General features: G+C 35.8%; 1 protein-coding gene across 12 annotated transcripts in view; it reads left to right on the top strand.

Annotated features, from left to right (window-relative positions):
- LRRC4C (leucine rich repeat containing 4C) overlaps positions 1-21,598 on the top strand; it is a 582,163-nt gene that overhangs the window by 442,390 nt on the left and 118,175 nt on the right. For all 12 annotated transcript variants that reach the window (XR_015701892.1, XM_087745991.1, XM_087745987.1 and 9 more), the window contains one exon: positions 21,395-21,480. The gene's annotated coding sequence lies outside the window, so the exon portion shown is untranslated. The remainder of the gene's footprint in view (positions 1-21,394; positions 21,481-21,598) is intronic.

Here is a 21,598-nt window from a genome sequence, read left to right as displayed (position 1 = left end):
TACTTCTTGATTAGGTTTTGAGGGATGAAGTGTTTACGGTAGGTTTTATTTCTTTGTCTTTAAGTAAAGACTGAATTATAGCTTCTGTTGCCAATTAAAATAATTTCAGGATGAGAAATATGAAAACAATTAAGTTCCTATGAAGTTCTCTGAGTGCAAATGAAGGTAGAATTTCAATAAATCTTGTACAGCTTCCATTTATACATCAGAATTGCAGTTTTACTACTATCATCTCAACATGGAGCTCTGAGAAAAACTGAACCTACTAGAAAGATATTGTTTGTGCTTGACTTAGGAGAGGAACTGAAGTCGCTGTTTTCACATAAGAATAATATGGGGCAATGACAACAATATTCAGCAAAAGAAAATTTGCACTTCCTTGGAATCGTATTATTTATGTTTGAAAAATGTACTAATTATTCACGCAAGGTGAAGATTTGAGCTTCAACTAAATTTCAAACTTTTGTTCTCATTGCCTTGCTCTGACTCAGAAAGCTGTTGTAATTAACTTGTATGAGGAATCTGTAGATGACCTAAAATGCTGTTTTTCTTCTGGGTAAATGAGGCATAGCGGATATGTGGGCAAGGCGAATGGCCCTGTTATGCTCCAGTGATTGGAGGTCGTTACAGTATCACAAAAAATATAGGTTGATGTGACCATGGATTTGCTTATATGTCAGTAGATGAAGTGACAAGGTGGGTCTTTGAAATTGAAATTGCATATCAGATAGGTTTTAGTTGTATGCTCATGGGAGATCTCACTGGCCACAGTGGAACATATGGCTGCACTGTTCTCTTTTGCACTGCTGTAGTATATATAGGGAAAAAACAAAACTTAGGAGGAAAAGCATGTCTTATGTAAAATGTGAACATGGCTAGAGGTGCTGTCAAAATAACAGAATTGTAATCAAAAGCAGCCATGGGCATTGTTTTGTTTCTGTTGTTTCCTCTAGGTCAGTGTATGGAGGCCATTAGTAACTTTTTTCTGATAGTGACTGTGTGCAGGTACTTGTGGTCTCTGGCATTCGTGCATACACAGCAAAGGTTTTAAAAAGCGCTCTGGTGCCTTGAAATGACTTCTTCTCGGAATGAGCATCTGTGGCAGTGCTAAATGTTTCCTAGCAGAGAAGTGCCATAGGCACTTTTAATTGAATTTAGGAGCTGATAGAAAGAGGCAAACTGTATGCTGAAATCCTGCTGTCTATCTGCAGCACAAGTCTAGCAGACAGAAACAGCAAAATCTGACATTCAGTAAACCCTGTCAGAGGTCTCCAGAGGCACTGCTTCTAGGAGTTGAACTACAACCTTTTTCTCTGTGGGCGTCACAGTTTTTGTCTCACTGCAAAAAATGCTAGCCAGTGCTCTAAGCTTGATGTTGCCTATGACACTGGCATCTTTCCCTTGAGAGGTAAGATAAACATGCTAATCTATTTCATATAGGTGATAAAGAATGCTGTCTTTTTGCTGGCATAGATGGAGCATTTCCTCCCACTGGCTTACTAGTAAAGGCTTTTCTGTACTGTTACCACTGCAGCAATGCATATAACATACCTCCATCTGTCAAAATATAATTGTTGGCCTGCCAGTCCATATTGTAAATTGCTTGGGAGAAAAGCACTAGTGTTGTTGCAATTGTAAGGGGAAGAATGAGTGCCATCCTAATTGCTGCAGGTGACTTGTAAGAAAATAATAGAATAATGGATAAGTCTTTGCCTGCAGGTAGTTTTTGGTTGCCTGAAATTTTGTTAAAGGGATTGGGAATGTTCTCCCAGGAATATTTTTTGTGGATTTGTTTTTAATTAAATTGTGCACAGCTGAACAAAATAGTCAGCAGTATTTACCAGATACTATCTGTGAAATTTTTCAAAAGCAGACTTTGGAAATTTTCAAAATGTAGCTGGCATTGTTTTGCTGAAATTTTCTACTCCTGAAAATGAGGAAGGATGTATTTTTACAGGCTGCACTACTGAGTACAAAATGTGGTATTTTGATGAAGGAGATAAGGACATTATTCATGTCACTTATCCATAGCAAAGATACATGCAGGGAGCTACTTTGCAATGAAAAGGAAAATATTTTTATGTTATCTGCAAAATTAATGTAACAGTGTCTGAGAAGTAATTTGCCTGTTCATGACCTGCAACCACTGACCTTGGAAATTTAGGGGGATCCTTATCTCTGAGGCCTTATATCAGGCAGATCTTATTAGAATTCATAAAAATTGAATGTTTTCCATTAGATGTTATAATTTTGACAAATTTATTAACACCAGTAACAATTTGGGCCATCTTTTTGGCCCTGTTTGAATCAAGCCAGTCTATAAGAATAGAAGAATTAACTTCCTATACTTATAATACTTCTCAGTAAAATTGGAAAGCTTTGTTATTGGCCCATCTAGAGAGCTCTCAAGATTTTTGGAACAAGAAATAACGAATCTTCCTAAGTGGACTGCAGAAGTCTATTTTCCTGACTACACTGGTATAATTTTGAATAATTGGAAGTAGAATAGCTGGATATCAGAAAAACCCATATAGTCTAAATGTCCATGTACCAACTGGTATTTACTTTTGCTTTAAGCCACACACTACTCACCTAAAATTTTTTACTTATACATTCTGCTGTTTTGATTGTAATGATTGGGAACATTTGCAGTCTCTCCTGTTCACTTCAAAGTTGGTAACCTTATCAACTCTACGTATGCCAGATACTGCTCTACAGCATCTGGTTGTTAAGCTGTTTAATCTCCCTGTGAGGATGTTGGTTTAAATCCATGACTAATAATCATATAAAAATATGACCAAGACAGATGCCTTTCAACTTGTGTAGCTTTTGATATTGGGGTGTATAATGTAGTCAGTCTACTTCTCAGAACTCTCCAAGTAAAGGTTTTAATTTTTTTTTTTCCTGAAACTTAACTGGAAACAAGCTTGTGGTTTAAATATATAAAATATTTAGTTGGCTTCTTGACCTCTAGGAGAGTTTGAAGATATTACTTGTTTCTGTGGTTTCATCTTAAGATCTTCAAGACACAAGATTTATGGCATCAGTTCTTTCACATTTGAGAGTCTTGCTGCTTCAACACTTGTGGTTGTGGAGACCAAAACTATACATGTGTCTTGAAAGGATAGCTAAAAACAACTATAAAAAGCTAGTATATATACATGTATTTGGCTAAATCAGTAATACTTTAAGTTGCTGAGAAATTATATGAACATAGGAAAAAAATACTCAATACCTTTCTAATGGTAGTTCTTAAATAGTCATTAAAGCTGAAACATTTTCCTTATTTCTAGATTCTAAAATTTCATTTTGCTTTTTAAGAATAATCTTTATTGTTTTCCTAACTGTGTTGCAAAGGGGCTTCTACCTCACTGGAAATAGCATAACTATTTGTTTGGGAATGCCAGGAGAATTAATCTATTCTACCCTTAAAACAACTATAGAATTTAGTAGGGGGGAAAATGAATACTTTTTATATAAAAAAAGGGTTTTTTATTTAAAAATGTTTGAATTTTAATTATCTCTTTTATTTAATTTAAAAATTTCAATTTAAATTTTATTTTTTGAAATAACTAAATTAATTTTTTAATATGTTTATTTCTAAAATTACGTAGATTTAAATTTTACCTCCTAGTTGTTCTCTGCCTTGTTTTTCGTTTCCCCAAAGTAAACAAAAAGTTTTGCTAAAACATTTCTTTTGCAAAATTGCTTTTCATTTTTTGCAAAAAAATCAGATTTTTTTTAAAATTTGAAATTCTGTTTTTCCCCTTATAGAGGAAACCTCTTCCCTGCAAAAATGAACAAATATCCATTGAATAAACAAATAGTTTAGACACTATTAGTTATATGATCCAAACAAGGAAAGAGAAATTCAGAAACATAATTAATTATATCTGGAATCCCACAGTAAGTTCTTTGTAACAGCTCTGAACCTCTAGCTCAAGACTACCATGTCTGTCCTTAATGTATTTTTGACCATTGCTTGACAGTGCTCCTGTGTACACAATCAGTAGCAAGTAAATACCAATGGGTGCAAAAATAAAGCAAAACAAAACAGTGGGACATTTGAAATATGTGTGGCTTTAGATTAAATTAGACAGTGCTGTATGTCCCAGCCCATTCTGTTACTCGTATGCTAAAGATTTGAGTCCTATGGTAATTCTCTACTCACCTATTACACATAATGTGCACAGATAGCTCTGACATGTCTCTTGAAGATGTAATAAACAAAGCCAAATTCTAATGAATGCAAATATTCACCATTACATTTTATCATCTGATTTGTTTTATAAAGGACGTTGGGGTAAAAAAAAAAAAAAAAAAAAGAGAAAACTAAGAAAGGTGGGGTAGCCTTTACTAGTACAGGTTCTTGGTGGACTGTAACTACCCAAAATGGCAATGTGACCATACAATGAACCTTAACATCTTTTCTTGTAAAAGGTACTGCAGTTTCAGAAACTGCCTTTTAATAGTAAGCGCTCCTGATATCAGGACACAGATCAAACAAGCACTAAAAAGAAAACATGCTAATTACTGCAATAATGTCTTCTCATTGCAACACACTACATAATAATCGTGAGTTTGAAAATTATTTAGTTGTCACAGCATTCCATTTTGGGGTTGGGGGTGTGTGAACAACAACACACAGAAAAAGACAGTTTCTGTGGTACCAAAAACTTTCAAAGGGAAACTTGACCTGAGAACTGGTCAGACCACATATTATATAGGTATTGAATGATAATCACAACATACAGCTGTTTATTTTGTGTAAACATTGTTTTTCCATGTATTTAAATTGAGAACATTTCTGTATTACAAAAATGTTTTTTTAAACAACACAAATATTTTTCATATTTCAGCATTTCACATTAGGCATTTCATATTGCAGTTGTTTGTCTTCATCATGTCATTGCTGCTTCCCATGTCCACTCACCATTACGTTTGTGTCTTTTTCAAAAGACCAAAGAAAAGAATGAAGGTGAAAGGAAAGAATGGACAAGGACCTCTTACTCCTTTACACCAACAGCTTTTTGGTGGGTTGTTTGTTGCTTTTTTTAAGTTGTGTGTTCTACCAAAAGCTTTAAAGAAAATAAGCCTTTTGAATACTCTTGTAAAATATTGTTACTCTATTCTCACTGTGATGCAATATTTTTTACTGTTTTCTATATACTAACAGAGAGAGATATCCATTTTGTTACAGTCACCAGCATTTGAAGTGAAAGGTATGACCTCAAAATGATTGTTAAATCAGTTATTCTTGATCATATTAGAAAACATATTGTTGACGGGGTATGCTGTAAATGTTTTTAATTCCCTGAATGCCAGCTAAAGATAAAGAAAGCATTTTTTTTCTCTTTTTATGTATTTCTATGATGTTTTTATGTTGTTTTTTCTATTCTTATATTTATTATCAGTCATAATAGATGTTACAGATTTGTGTTGTGGTTTTAGTATAAGACTTACGAGGCTCATACTAATGCTGTCTAAACTGTATCTATTTAAATTGTGAGAATGTGACCTACTTTCATCCCTGTCACTGCATCTGCAGATTCTCCTATTCATGTCATATTAATTCGGCCAAGTTTAATGATTGTCCTGCCTTATTAGCTGGACTTGCAGGACACATATGGGAGACCTCAACCAAGCCAAAACTCATTTCTCAGTCATGCCAAGAACGTGTCACCATATTTATTCAGCCCTTTGTGACCCGATGATCTCAAGTAAATATTTCTTCTAGTTATTATTAATGGTTGCTGAGATAGATTTCGCAAAGTTTAACAAAACTACTTAATGATGGTCTGTCCATCTATACTTTTAATGATGCATGACTAATATCCATTCTTATGCATGCAGATGCAGAAACAAGAATTGAATTTTAATGCTGACTCATTTTTTCTTTGAGTATTGAATAGAATATCTTTCAATTTGTGTCTTGATGCTGCATTTGATTACAAATTTGCCAAAGTTTGATGCCTTTTGTTCCTTTGTAAATGTAGAAGTTTCTTGAATCTTGTTCATTGCTGTTTGCTGTTTTTCTTACCATCTATTAGCTAGTTAGTAAAACAGAAAGCATGTCAACATATTTCACTAAAGAAAACTGGAGTGGACATAAGATGTTTCATATAGCTGTCCACGAAAGCAACTGGGTTTGTCAATTCAGTATTTAGATCCTCTGGAATATCTCAGCAATTTCATACTGAAAATCCTTCAAACTCCTCTTAAAATAATGCAGCATTATCATCTTCAATTCTCCTATTATTTTCATAAGCACTACTGCTTTGAATATTAATGACTGCATGATATGGAACATAGTATTTATTAATTATGACTAGAAAAGAAGATAAAAATGCCTCAAGTTACACAGTTAATAGGTTAACAACAATAAAGTTTTATCGGTAACTCTTTATTTGATCTTTCTGCCCCCAAACTTATCTGTTCTTATTTTATATACTTAGGGGTGGTTTTCAAGTGCTTGAAGAGTGAGATTATTGCATCTTAAGATGGTAAATTTGGCTTTCTGACTTAGTTGTTGAAGTGTTGCATGCTATGTGGAGATTATTGTTTCATAGCAAGATTTAGTTGCAGTTTATTGCTGGTTATTCTTGCCACACTAGACTTCAGTGAAATTGAAACACAATACTTCTGGTAAGGAGCAGTGTACATGCAATATCAGAAAAATGTCCCGAAAGTTAGGTGCTTAGGCATTTACCTAGTCTTGCTAAGAAATTGGAAAAAATTTGAGAATAACACTTTTTGTGACTTGAGTTGTACAGAAAACTGAAAATATAAAACTGATGTGGAGCTTCAGAAAGCTGATTGTGAGACATAAATACTCCTTGCCTAATCAGATGTTCTAGGTGTAGTCACTAATTACTAGAATACTAATTTAATTTACATGCACATCATTTGGGTATAGGAGTGATTCAACATATAGCCTGCTACTAATTTATCAATAGGAAGTCTTCTTTACCTCAGCAGATGAAATAGTCCTCTGCACAAAAGATTCATGCAAGAACTATAGACTATTTAAATCCTCGGGTAGAACTTAAGTGGCTTGTGGTTGCGAGGCCTTCTGTTGGGTTTCTACAACACTGTGTATTGTACTGAAGGGATAAATTAGGAACTTTTATAGTAGGAGTCATGTTCAGATTGAATTTATTATATAGTTACTGAAATACATACTGCATTCAGCACACAGTTGTCTTCATTCCTTTAGTGTTCAAATAAAAGAAAAAGCAGAGGATCCTAAAATTAGAGAATTAGCAAATTCTCATACAAATGTTTTTAGTCCTTTGGAATCTCAGTGATTTTCACTGAGATTATTAATTCTCCTGCTTAGATATTTGTTTGTTTGTTCTGGTGTGAAGAAGTGCATCTAATGTGAATATTTTCCACAGAAATCTTTTTGAATATGAAACAGAGCTGCTATGAACATAAGTAAGTGTCTCATTGTGTGAGGGTTGTATTTGGACTAGATCTTCCAAAAGTGAATGTACATTTGCAATTAGCTATGACTCACAGAGCATTGAAGCTCTGCAGTGAATTAGTTCAATTGTATATAAAACCCAAGAAAATGTAAAACTTAGAATAACTTTTCTAATAGCAGAAAAAAAGCTTTCCTCCTTAGTTATAAAGCTTCTGTCGTGTTAAAATTACCATACTAACCAAACAAACAGAAATCTTTAAAGCATATGTTTACAAAACTGCACTTGAAGTTGAAAGTCTCCCACTGACAGGAGACGAGACTGAACCCTAACAAGTCTAAATGATTCATTCAAGTAGTTCAAGAAATCAGGGATTTAGTAGGTAACTGAAGGATTTCCAAATGCAAGTCTAGGATGCTAAGTTATGTTTTTTAAATACCACAGCTTTCAATACCCTGACTGACCTTTGATTTATGAGTTGGCTTTTCCAAAGTTTTAAATTCTGTTTTGAAAATATTATTCGAAAAGAGTCATTGGGATAAACTTGATGATTTTGCAGTTAATTTATTCTTTAGGATTACAGGTACTGAAAGTAATGATTTAAATACTAGTGCTTTTGAAAACTGCATAGAACATAAGATATTCAGAATTCTTTTCCTCTGTGCTTTTTTGGGAAATAGTCCTTCCTTCCTTTTTGTGTCAAGCACTCAGCCAGTACCAATATCAGAAGCTTTTCATAACTGCCCAGAGCAGCCTAGAATGGCTGAGTTTACAAGGATATATTTGTTTTCATTAATTCATTTTTTAAAGAAATCTACAAAAAGGCGCCATGCAGGACCTGTTGTTTGTGAACAGAGAAGGAATGGTGGGTGATGTGAAGGTTGGAGGCCATCTTGGGCATAGCGATCATGAAATGATAGAGGTTTTGATTCTTGGAGAAGTAAGGAGGGGGGAGTCAGCAGAACTGCTACCCTGGATTTCAGAGAGCAGACTTTGGCCTGTTTAGGAGCTTGGTTGACAGAGTCCCTTGGGAGGCAGTAGTGAAGGGCAAAGGAGTCCAGGAAGGCTGGACATTCTTCAGGAAGGAAACCTTAAAGGCGCAGGAGCAGGCTGTCCCCATGTGTCGAAAGACGAGCCAGCAGGGAAGACTGGCCTGGCTGAACAGAGAACTTTGGCTGGAACTCAGGAAAAAAGAGAAGAGCTTACAACATTTGGAAGAAGGGGCAGGCAACTCAGGAGGACTACAAGGAGGTTGTGAAGTTATGCAGGGAGAAAATTAGAAGGGCCAAAGCAGAACTGGAACTTAAACTGTCTACTGCCGTAAAAGACAATAAAAAATGTTTCTACAAATACATTAGCAACAAAAGACAGGCTAAGGAGAGTCTCCATCCTTTATTGGATGTAGGGGGAAACATACTGACAGAGAACAAGGAAAAGGCTGAGGTACTTAATGCCTTCTTTGCCTCAGTCTTTAATAGTCAGACCAGTTGTTCTCGGGGTACCGAGCCCCCTGAGCTAGAAGACAGGGACAGGGAGCAGAATGAAGCCCCCATAATCCAAGGGGAAATGGTTAGTGACCTGCTACACCACGTAGACACACCATCTATGAGGCCGGATGGGATCCACCCAAGGGTACTGAGGGAGCTGGCAGAAGTGCTCACCAAGCCACTTTCCATCATTTATCAGCAGTCCTGGCTAACCGGGGAGGTCCCAGTTGACTGGAGGTGAGCAAACGTGATGCCCATCTACAAGAAGGGTCAGAAGGAGGATCCGAGGAACTACAGGCCTGTCAGCCTGACCTCGGTGCTGGGGAAGGTTATGGACCAGATCATCTTGAGTGCCGTCACATGGCACATACAGGACAACCAGGTGATTGGGCCCAGTCAGCATGAGTTTATGAAAGGCAGGTCCTGCTTGACTAACCTGAACTCCTTCTGTGACAAGGTGACCCACTTAGTGGATGATGGAAAGACTGTGCATGTTGTCTACTTGGACTTTACTAAAGCCTTTGACACCATTTCCCACAGCATTCTCCTTGAGAAACTGGTTGCTCATGGCTTGGACGGGCATACTCTGTGCTGCGTAAAAAACTGGCTGGACAGCCAGGCCCTGAGAGTGGTGGTGAATGGAATCAAATCCAGTGGGCGGCCGGTCACGAGTGGTGTTCCCCAGGGCTCAGTATTGGGGACGGTCCTGTTTAGTATCTTCGTTAATGATCTGGATGAGGGGATTGAGTGCACCCTCAGTAAGTTTGCAGATGACACCACGTTGGCCGGGAGTGTTGATCTGCTGAAGGGTAGGAAGGCCCTACAGAGGGATCTGGACAGGCTGGATTGATGGGCCGAGGCCAACTGTATGAGGTTCAACAAGGCTCAGTGCTGGGTCCTGCACTTGGGTCACAACAAGCCCATGCAACGCTACAGGCTAGGGGAGGAGTGGCTGGAAAGCTGCCTGACTGAAAAGGACCTTGGGCTGTTGGTCAACAGCTGACTGAATATGAGCCAGCAGTGTGTCCAGGTGGCCAAGAAGGCCAATGGCATCCTGGCTTGTATCAGAAATAGTGTGGCCAGCAGGACTAGGGAAGTGCCAAGTACAGGTGAGGCTGGTGAGGCTGCTCCTCCAATACTGTGTTCAGTTTTGGGCCCCTCACTACAAGAAAGACACTGAGGTGCTGGAGCATGGCCAGAGAAGGGCAACAAAGCTGGTGAAGTGTCTAGAGCACAAGTCTTATGAGGAGCGGCTGAGGGAACTGGGGTTGTTTAGCCTAGAGGAAAGGAGGCTGAGGGGAGACCTTATTGCTCTCTACAACTAGCTAAAAGGAGGTTGTAGTGAGGTGGGTGTCGGTCTCTTCTGCCAAGTAACAAGTGATAGCACAAGAGGAAATGGCCTCAAGTTGTTCCAGGGGAGGTTTAGTTTGGATACTAGGAAAAATTTCTTTGCTGAAAGGGTAGTCAGGCATTGGAACAGGCTGCCCAGGGAAGCGGTTGAGTCCCCATCCCTGGAGGTATTTAAAAGACAGGCAGATGTAGTGCTTAGGGACATGGTTTATTGGTGGCCTTGGCAGTGCTAGGTTAACGATTGTACTTGATGATCTTAAAGGTCTTTTCCAACCTAAATGATTCTATGATTCTATGGAAACAGAAAACAGAAAACAGTTTAGATTTCAGTCCTGTACAGGTAGAGAAGCAGCTTCCTCAACTGCTACCATCATAACATAAATGTGATGCCAATTGAATGTGATATATCATTTTTCTATATATGCCCATTCAGATAGTATGACCTAAACAGTATGTTCATGTTTTCTAGATATTTTGTGATCAATGATGATGTAATTAGTTGCGTTAAGGCCATTTGTATTTTCCACTTTCTCTCCACAGACATTTTAGTTATTAAAATTCAGTTTTAGAAAGTATGTGCTCCTCATTCTATTTAGGATTAAAAGATTCATGTATTGTAAGTGCTGAAAAAGCTTGCAGTGTAGGATGATACACAGCACTAATGCTTTTATTAAACCCAGCAATATACTTTAAGAGATTTTCAAACAGGTTTTTTTTTTTTTTTCTCCTAATAAAACCCACACAGGCATTTTTATGGGAATGACAAAGACATCGTTGCAAGTAATGGTTATTTGTACCTTGTCATGCATCAACATTGTCACTTTTCAAACACAGCATGAAGAGTTGAAAATCATCAGTCTGAGTCATTACAGTGGCATTTTTCTCTCCCATCTTCACTTTTTGCTATAATATATATTATGTTTGTTTCTCTCCTTCCTAAATTGCTGATCCAAATTACAAATACTAAGACATCTGGAATACATTGTTCAGAAGATTAATACAAGCAAGGATATGAATTTAAGCAAGTGTGATTAAAGGGGTGGTATGTGGTCTTTCGTCCTTGTAAGACCCAGTACTGTGTTTAATACAGTTGCTTCAAATGAGAAAAAGGAATGGAAACCAAACAAAGAAAAGTTAGGTGGAAAATCATAATGTTAAGTACAGACAGAACCATCTGAATAACAAACTAATAGCTGTGCTGCTGGAATAATTTGACAGTTACTTAACGCTGAATGTGGCAAAGCATTGCAGAATATGATGTAGGAAATAACCATGAAGTACTTGAGGATGTGGACAAAACATTTATAAACTGATTGACATTTTCAAAAGTAGTTTTTAAATGTGTACATGGCAATCTTAGCAAACCAATTTTTTATGAATAACTTATTTTATAAGTGCAGATTGTGTATCTGTTAATAATTAAGATATTGAGGTTATTGAAAGGGTTTACATTTTCACCTTTGAGTTTGTGCAAAGTTTCCTCATTTTGAAAGACACAAAACATGAGTGCATGCATTTTTAATGCAGAGATACAAAAATTATTATCTTCCAACTTATCCCTTTAACTACAAAATCAAAAAGGAAAAGTATACTGTGGTCAAATTAAAATAAATTTTTCTCTCTTCTCTTCCTACCAAAACCAAACTTGAAAAAATAATTTCAGACCAAAATGCACATTTTGTTTGATCTGAAATATATGTTATATTTTGTTCAGGATTTATGAGTTTTTTAATGGAATTTTAAATTCAGTGACCTATTAGATATGATGGCAATGAGGAGAAAGAAGGTGTAGAAAACTGGCATTTCAGAAAGAACTGAAACAACTGACATTGAAAAGAAACAAAGAATGAGGGATGGAAATGGGGGAGCAATAAAAGTTTTCAGCACATGAAAAGTTGTTGGAAACAAGAGTAATCCATGCTGACTGTGGGCAGGGTATGTAGTGGGTTTACACTGTAGCAAATTTTTCTATGTTTAGTATTGGGAATGACTTTCTAATAAAGACACTGAAGTATTGGACTGTAAGACAGTGGAATAACTATTACTGAATTCTTTCTGAATAAATTAGAGTGCCTATCAATAAGGATGACAGTTTACCTTGTGAGAGAGGTAGAATACTGAAAAAAATTACCTGCTAAAGGGCCTAATTTTCTAAATACAAAATGGGATAGGTGGGTTCTAGACCCAAGGTAAAGTCTATTTTTACACTCAAACCTCATAAACTTACTTTATTTCTAAATTTTAGTGTTTCTTTTTGTATTGGTATTCAAAGTACAAACCTTTTCTTAGTTTTGAAATTGTGTACAGACTGGTTTGTGCTACCTCTCTCACTTGAAAATAATGATAATGTATTTTTGCTTTTTACAGCCTCTCTTCAGACTCTAACAATATAAAACAGCAGTGATTTTCCCATAGATTGCAAGAATGACTTGTTTTCCTTAAACAGTAGCTATAATAAGATAAATTAATTAAACTGTTGGCTTAAACTAATGACGATCACTTTCAAGAGGCAAATAAACTGTTTATGGTCATGTGGGAGCCAGTCCATGAGAACGAAGTGCAAGAATGTCACAAAATCACTCTGAGCTAAATATTCTGAAATTTTTGCCAAGGGAAATGAATTGATTTTTCCCCTGGGACTTACTTCATGCAGATCATTAGAACATGGCCAGTCCAACAAGTAGATGTGTGCAAATCAGAGATTTTTCTCCAATTCTAGTGGCAAGGTGGCTATTTCTAAATTCAAAGGGAAGTTATTGTTTTGCACAGAGGGAAACAATTGCACGTTTATGAGATATTCTTAAATGTGTTTTCCCCCCAGCACCACATCTTTTTCATTTGAGTGGCAGCTGAAGTACAGAGTAATATACTGAATTAAGTGAAGGGCTAAATGAAGCAATTAAGTGTTCTTTCCAAGACAATGAAGGCACCAAGCATGATTTAGAACAGCTGGATGTTGACACTTCTTTTGTATGTGAGTAAAAGCAGGAGAGGCAAGTGTGATCACAGAAGGTTTATCTCTGCTCCTTTTTACAGCCCCTTGAGCTCATGTTATGCAAATTCATGTAACTTTCACGTGTGTGAAACATTTGAGTTTCCCATTGGGAAATTCTGGGGAACCTAGGAAGGAAGGAAATATTTTTCCCTGCCTAGCCATCTTGTTACTAAGATAGCTACCACAGCTTTATGACTGTTATAGGCCATGCTTCCTATATTGACATTTCAGACTTTCCCTTATAGTAAATTGCAAGAGAATCTGACGTAGACTAGAGTTTTTTGGTATCATGCAGAGCACAGATTTCCTGGGATTGATTCCACAAGTAAAATTGTGCTGGTTTTACAGCTGTAAAGAAGCAGTTAGGACTTCACCTACATGTTTCAGGGGAAGTATATACATCCCAGGGATGGCAACAGTTCAGCTCATAAAGTTTTACAGGGCAGCTTTCATTTATATTAATGTGGTAAAGATTGCGGATTCTCATATCTGGTAGACAGGCTAGTCTGTGTGCAAGGCTACTAAGCATGGACCTGTAGGCTTCAAAAGGTTTGATTCGATACTAACAAAGAGAATGACTGAAGTTTATTTTCCTCTAATACAATGTGGCTCTAAGACCTTGTTGCAGAGTAATTGTATAGCTCTTAACAGTGTCGTTGATAAAATGGTTTTGTTTTCAGTCTCTGAATTTGTGGCAAATTCACGTGGCATTAGTATTTCTTCATTTTGTCTTGTACTTTTCTAGTAATTTGAGAATTATTCAAGGATAAATTGTTTTGCATGTATCAGAATTTAAGATAAGGCTCGAAAATGTAGGAAATGCATGCATAAAATGTGTACTTTCCAATTTGAGGTCATACAAATACAAATGTTTGGAAAAGTCTGTGTACAACCTTTTTTCTCCTGCAAAGTGCCATTACATAGCAACAGATTCTAGTGTCATTAGAATGGTTACTGAGGGCATAAAGAAAAATCAAGAATTGCCTCATGTATTTGCTGAGTTTACCTAGAATGGAGGATGTGGAAGTTCATTTATTTCTCTTAGGTGATTTGAACATTTTGGTAATTGAATTACAATCAAGGTTACTGTGCAGTTTGTAGAAGTTTGTGGTTACATATTCTTAAAGCTTGAAAGTTTTCTCCCCAACCCCCTCCCCGCCCCCCCAGTTTTCTTCTGTTGCTGTGAATTAAGCTGATTTTTTGCTTTAACTCATGCAGGTGCCAAGAACGATTAACAGAGGTCAGTTTATAATGATATGCATGCAAGTTAGTCTTGCCTATTTTCTCCTACCAGCTATGTTCTGGAGGAGGTACAGGACTGTCTTTTAGAGTTATGAATTATTTTTTTTTTGTTGGGAATAATTAGTAATCAGTCTTGCTTTTTTAAGACCTCGTGAAAACTGTGATTCTATTAAGGGTTTTTATTAACTGTTGAGAGCTGAAGACAACACATCCTAATACTTTAAATAAGCCATTTAGTATAAATCATGTACAGTCCAGTAGGCATAAGTCAAAACACTGCTCTGCAATCTCACAGCTAGTCTTCCGTGGGTCTGTGGTCATGTCTTACATACATGGAAAAAAAAGCATACATGCCCAAAGTATATTCTGCTGCATTTTCCGTTAGTGTCACCTTTATTGAATCCTGTACAGATAGATTTCCTATATGAAACAACATTAAATGAAAGATCCTTTTGGAGGTCTTTACAATAAACAGTTGTTCTTGTAAACAGGTAATAAGAAATGAAACAATTGGGTATCCTTTTGTTCTAGTTTTCTAATCAGTTTGTTCTGTTTCAGTTTCCTTAATGTTATGATAGTGCTGGCAGGCAGCATAGAAAGACTTTGGCAGAGTGAGACATCTCTATTTCTTGCCTGAACTTTGGCACAAGAATGACAGTTGTCAGGAAATACCTCAATTTATATGCTGATCCCTAATAGAGTTTTCATGTTTTCTGATAATTTCATTTTCTCTTTCCTTATATGAAACCTGTTAAATTTTATCAGTATCTCCAAGTTGTTTTCTCTAGGTTAATATTTAAAGCCATATTTGCACAGAAGATTATTCTTATTCTGCAGACAAAGGAGCAGACAACGTAAGTGTGTGTGTATACAAATATATGTATGTATGTATAAAACAAGTAGGTGGAAGTATAGCTGACAGTCATTTTATATAGGTGAACAAATAATTCAGCTTTTCTAATGAAGGTAATCTGATGAAGTAATTGTGTATACTTGCTTGAGCAAGTGAAGTAGGAACTGGTCAGTAATAGCTAGAAATATCTGAGAATTAATCTTTAGGACACATTTGGCCTCTCATTTCAATAGACATGCACCATGCTTGGCCACAGACTATCTTACACTTTTTCCATTTTTTCAAGTATCATTTGAAAGCAGAATATTTTGATAACCTCAGTAAATCTATTTCTTAGTATATTCATATTCTAAAATTACCTATGACTAAATCTTATAGTTTCTATCATTTTATTTGGATTAAATCTTTTGCTTTCTCAAGAAAAAGAAACTTATTCTAGCTTACATATCAGTATATTAGAAAAAAATTTACATATTTTTATTGATTAAAAAAAGAAGTTGCTGCATCTTTGTCTTTCATGAAACTTCTTTTTAGCCTGAATTCTAATAATTCAGAAACATGTATCATATCTAATAGCAATGTGAATTTATGTAGGCCAGATTAAGCCAGTTTCATCTGGAATGATCCAATGTAGTTTGAAATAGAAAATGCAGATGCTTCTGGCAGATTTAAATAATAGTTACACTGTAGGAGTCATACTTTATGTGTATTTTAAAAACTGGAATTTGAGATGAACTTTTCTATGTTCGATAATTTTATTCCTTCTAACTTAATTTTCAATATTGAATATGTTCTGGACACCAAAGGATCACAAAGAACAACAGAATATCAATAAAACTCACAGAAAGTAACTAGATGTCCCACAATGCCCAGTTGATAATTTTGCGTAATGATCATCACTTCTCTTAGCTAATGTTGCTGGGATACTGGAGATACAGCTGTTCTCTGTTCATTCTTAATTCCTTGATCCCTCCTTTTCTGTTTTTAGAGTTACCTTTGCAGTATTTTCATTCTACATTTAAAAGTATAATATTTCGTTCCTCATGAAACATTTCTAGTGCATAGATTAGAACAGCTGATGCTGGTTTTTCCACTGACATCCTGTAGTAGGTTCCCACTCAATAGACATTGTATGCCATCTTCGCGACGACGAATTCAGCACCAAGGACAGCAAAGACGGCGTTCCTAAGCCACTCCTCTCTCACCGTTAGCTCCCAGCCTTCGCATTAATAATAGGGGAAAAAAATACAGAATACTGTGGGGGTGGTTAAATACCAGAACAGATTGGCCAGAGAGATTGTGGGCTCTTGTAGATGTTCAAGCCTCCACTGGACGTTTCCTGAGCTACATGCTCTAATTAGACCTGTTTTGAGCAGGAGACTGGACTGGATGACCTGTGGAGTTACATTGCAACCAAAATTTTGACTCTGTGATTTAATTTGTCCCGTGTAAACATTAATGAAAAAAAACCCTCAAAACCAGAATACTGTAGGCAGAGCATCACATACAAATAGTATATTTTCTCTCTCCTTTATTTGTCTTTATCTTGCTTGTTTGTTCCATAAAAAGTGTAAAGATGGGGTTTTTTAAATACCAAATTTTGCTAGAAGTCATTGGATAACAATTCTGAATGTTATGAAAAATTAATTATAGATGGTAGAGGGCTTGTTGGAAGAAATGGATTTGTTAATGAAGATATGAATATATAAATGCTTTCTAGTTTTCAGTTTGATATTCATCCCGACCTTCCCATACCACCTTTGCCAGCAGCCACATTGTCCTAAATTGCTAGCTTACTGTTCTCAAAGTATTCAGTGAGGTAAGAAAAGGTCACACTATGAGGAACATAGACCATTAAATTCCTGATCAAATTAGAAAGTTTAGTTCAGGTCCTTTGATATCACTGTCTTTTGTATAACAATAAAAAAAGGACAGTGCAGTAGTAGAATTCTACTTACATGATTGTATTTTGCCTACTAAAATTTTAAAATAAATTGAACAGGAATGCCAAATCTTGTTCTTGGCGTGAAAATTCTGTGTGGTACTACTGTGAATCATTTACCAGAAGTTATGAGGTGGGTACATTTTGGTGGTCTGTAAAATGGTTCCTATGTGATGATTGTAGACACACTGTGATGGAAAGACTTGCATGAATGCATCTTGATTTTTTTTTTTTGTTAATTTAAATGTAATAAGCTTACAGGGTTTTTTATATTATAATAATTATAATATTACTAACAAACTGATATTATTCATAGCGGGGCATGATCATTAGCTCATCTGTTAGTAGTTTGCCAGGAAATGATATACATTTCAATTGTTATTGCTCAAACTATTGCTCTAACAAGGAATGTTACAGTGTGGTTTGTATCCTGTTATCCACTATATTCTAAAAGAAGCATATTAGCATGAGTGAAGTTTAGATAAGGTTTGGAAGTGCTGATACCAGCTGCTAGAAGGTCTCACACGGCGCTTGTTGCAATGGCACTATAATAATGTTTCCTGACCTGATAATTATGTTTAAGAATTATTTCTCTGAACTTCTGCTAAAGCCTGACTTTGAGCTTTTTTATTCTTAGCTCCCTGTCAGAAGTTTATTTAAAAAAAATAAAATCATAAAAAAAAACACAAACGAAAAACCCGAAACAGAGAATGCTGTTGTATATGGGGAAAGAAGACAGAGAAAAATTGCAGAAAAATTGAAGAAGTTATCTCAACATTGCAATCATTTTAAAGATGGGGGGGGGGGGGGTGGAAAATGAATTTGCTCATTGTGATTTCATTTTCTGCAAATACTTGAGGAAGCAAATGTTAGTGGAAATAACGCATATATGGGTTTTTTCATATAAGCTAATTTTCAAAGATTTAAAACCTGGTTTTAATTATTTATAGCCATAACTTGAGATTTTCTTATTCAAGAAATTCAGACTGCCTTCTTCGTCTAATTGACTCCTCTTCTGTTTTGTGTATGTGTTTAAACCTGACGCCTCTAACTGATCTCCTTACTTTGCTGCCTTATTTCTTTATGTTCTTCCTGGGTGTTTTAAAATTTTTATATTTATGCCTTCTCTGACCCTGCAGATTCTATCTTCTCTTATTAACCTTCTTCCTCAGTGCAAAGTGTTGTGCTGACACCCATAACCATGCAACTGTTTGTGCATTTGACCTGTTCTTTGTTCCAATCACTTTCTCCAAGACTAATAGATGTGGTTGAATAATATTTAGTGAGTACTTTACATACAGCATTCTGAATCCTTCTCAGGAAGCCTTTACAAATATTGCTTGATTTGTAATGAATGAATTTTGTTGGTTGTTAGTAACCAGTTGATGATCCCCTAGCTTGTGCTGCCAGATCCGTTCCACAAAGAGCAGCAAACCTGTGCCTGGATTGTGACAGAGGTATTTCCCCAAAATGACCTGTGCCTCTGCAATCCTTCTCAGTGTTGCTCAGCACTGATAATGTGCATGCTCTCTGCTGTGCATTATGACAGTCTGAGTGACAAACCACGCAATGAATAATAATGTGTCATAGCTGCAAGTAGTTAGAGCTTCCCGCTCACTTCTAGCACCTTGCCTAACAAACTCCTCTACTCCCACAGAGTTTTGTGTCAAAAGGCTGAGATGTATTTATATACTTGCTCTCATTTAACCAAAGCAGAAATCCTTGCCATTCTAGAGCTTAGCATACAAGGTCTTCATCAGCATCGTTGCCCTATAAATATCCCACTTAAATACCTTACAGAATCAAAGGTGGGCATGGGTATAATACAGAACTAGCCCAGAGTAAACATCAATTAGTTTTCTAAAGAAGAAATGTATAAGATGCAGGTGTTTGAAGTTTTCTGCAGCAAGTTTTCTCTGTCTTAATATTGGCATATTCTGGAAATAAATTTGAATCTATGTGTATATTGTCTAATGCATTTTCTCTCTGCATAGAATCACCCCAGTTGTTATGACAAGTTTTTGTTTGTTTTGGCATTTGGTTTTTTTTACTGACCAGCAGGCTTAAAGACTGACTCATAATCCTGCCATACACTGCCTCCCACCTAATACCATAGTGACAAGCTGCTGATTTTCTTCTGTTCAAAGGAAGTAAGAAATAGAAATTGTCTATTGAAAAACGGGATAGCCACCGGTATCTTGGTATGATTAAGCTGACATGAATCGTGCTGACTACCTGTAAGAAATACTCCTTACCCCTGCAAGGTTGCACATGGACCTTAAACATTTAGCATGTGTTATTTTATGTCATATTAGTAACCAAACAGTGTTCTTGGTTGAAAGGCTTTTAAAGATGGAGACATATGGGAGTTAGGTGATTAATACACTTAGACAAAATCTGTAAATCACAGAATGTTCCAATCCACATGTTTAAGCACCTGAATACCTTTTAAAATCTATCACAGAGGCTTTGTTTGTAGAATAAAGTCAGGTTTAGTGATGTTTTGATGTTCAGAAAAGTTTATATTGAAGAATTTCAGCAAGCTCAAGTTCTTATGTGAACAATAAGAACTTCTTATCTTAAACACATTAATTTAATGGGAACAATGCCAATGCCACTCTGCCTACAAACAAGCAGAAAATCCTAGATTGTTGAGTTCAAGGACCAGTCTGCATCTACCTCTCATTCCAGTGTATTCTTCTGTAGATTCAACAAGCATATAGTTTGTGATAACTACAAGCTACAGTATTTTAGAATAAATATGAGAAATTTTCTCTACATTTTGAGTCACAGATGTTTAAAAAGATCTTTTATGAAAATTCTTACAGTGTTTTTCACCATAAAAAAGTGCCAGTGACAACATTTAAGCATTACCATATCTCATGATAAACATGTATGTACAAAGATACATATATGTATCTGTATAAAAGGCAGAAACAAACCAATTCTTGATCCTTATATCTGTGGTAATCACGCAGGAAAAGAAACAGCTATTTCAATGTAATTCTGCAATTTTAATGATTATTTGAATTCTTAAGAGAATGCTAAGGGAAAATACTTGTGTAAAAATAATCACTTTGGAACCATTTATTTGTTGATTTTTTATATCAATAAATATCAATTGATATATTGATATTTTCTTTGGTTTTATTTTCCTAAGAAAACAGAGGGGAGGGGCAGTAATTAAAAAAACAAACAAACAAACAAAACAAACCCAATAAATTATCAAAATAGGAGTAGTTAGATATTATCAGTATTTTTGTTTTAAAACTATATCATATTTCAGGGGAAAGTTTTTAATATGAAGTTGAAACAGCTTTGTAACCCTACTCTTGGGAGAGATTGCATTAAATTTGTACTTTGAAACTAAATATCTCTTCTCTTTTAAATTTCTCTTCCAGAAAAGGAATTCTAGTAAAATGTACTGTATGTACTTTAGGACCACAGATGGTTAATTCCTGCTTCTGTATCTATGCCTTCATATATGGAGTTATTAAATGTGTTTTCCAAAACTGATGATTCATTTTAGTTGGCTCATCTTTGGAGAACGCATTTTAAATGGGGCTGGATTTAACAAACATTGGTGTGCCAGCTTTTGAAAATAAGGCCTACTTGAAACATTTTAAATGAAAGTCCATACCCCTTGACCTCCTGATTTTCACCAAATGTATTTGTGAGCAATTTTTAGAAAATTTGAAAACTTCAGCTTAGTATTCAAGTTTTCTTAATATTACTCCTACTTATTGTCCAAATACTATCAGTACTGTAAACTTTGATGCTAATACTACTTCTTATCTCTTAAATGATAGGTATTTTTATTAGTATGTTGAAGATGACAATTTCCACCTACATGCACAAAGGAGTGTAAAGCAAATACAGTTGTAAGGAAATGCAGTTTCAATCTAAGCTAGTGGAAAAGTGCAAGGAGAGAAAATAGAAGGTCTGAAAACTCCAAAAAAGCAATTAGTACAAGTGTTGACCAAATCCAGACTCCTGTGTATCACCTCTTGGGTTTTTTGTTGGTTTTTTTTTTTTCCTGCTCCCAAACAATCCTATAGTCATGATGTGCAGCTGCTTAAAACAATGTTTTGTTCCTTGCAGGTTTTGTATCCTCTTCATCACCGGAAAAAGTCCCCTTAACAAGAAACTCTTCCTTAGATCTTGAAGATCAGATCTGATTCAGTAAGGTGAGTTTTGATTTAAAACTGTACCATACCCACTGGGAATGAATTTTGGAGAGATGTGAGGAAAACTGAGTCTAAAGTATCATTGATTAAAAAAACCCAAATAAATATACACTCTAAA

This window comes from Nipponia nippon, unplaced genomic scaffold, assembly GCF_047370975.1.
Source record: "Nipponia nippon isolate SJK-2023a ecotype South Korea unplaced genomic scaffold, ASM4737097v1 scaffold_10, whole genome shotgun sequence".
Classification (NCBI taxonomy): Eukaryota; Metazoa; Chordata; class Aves; order Pelecaniformes; family Threskiornithidae; genus Nipponia; species Nipponia nippon.
Note: the sequence above shows the minus strand (reverse complement) of the source record. Positions and strands in the feature narration are given on the sequence as shown.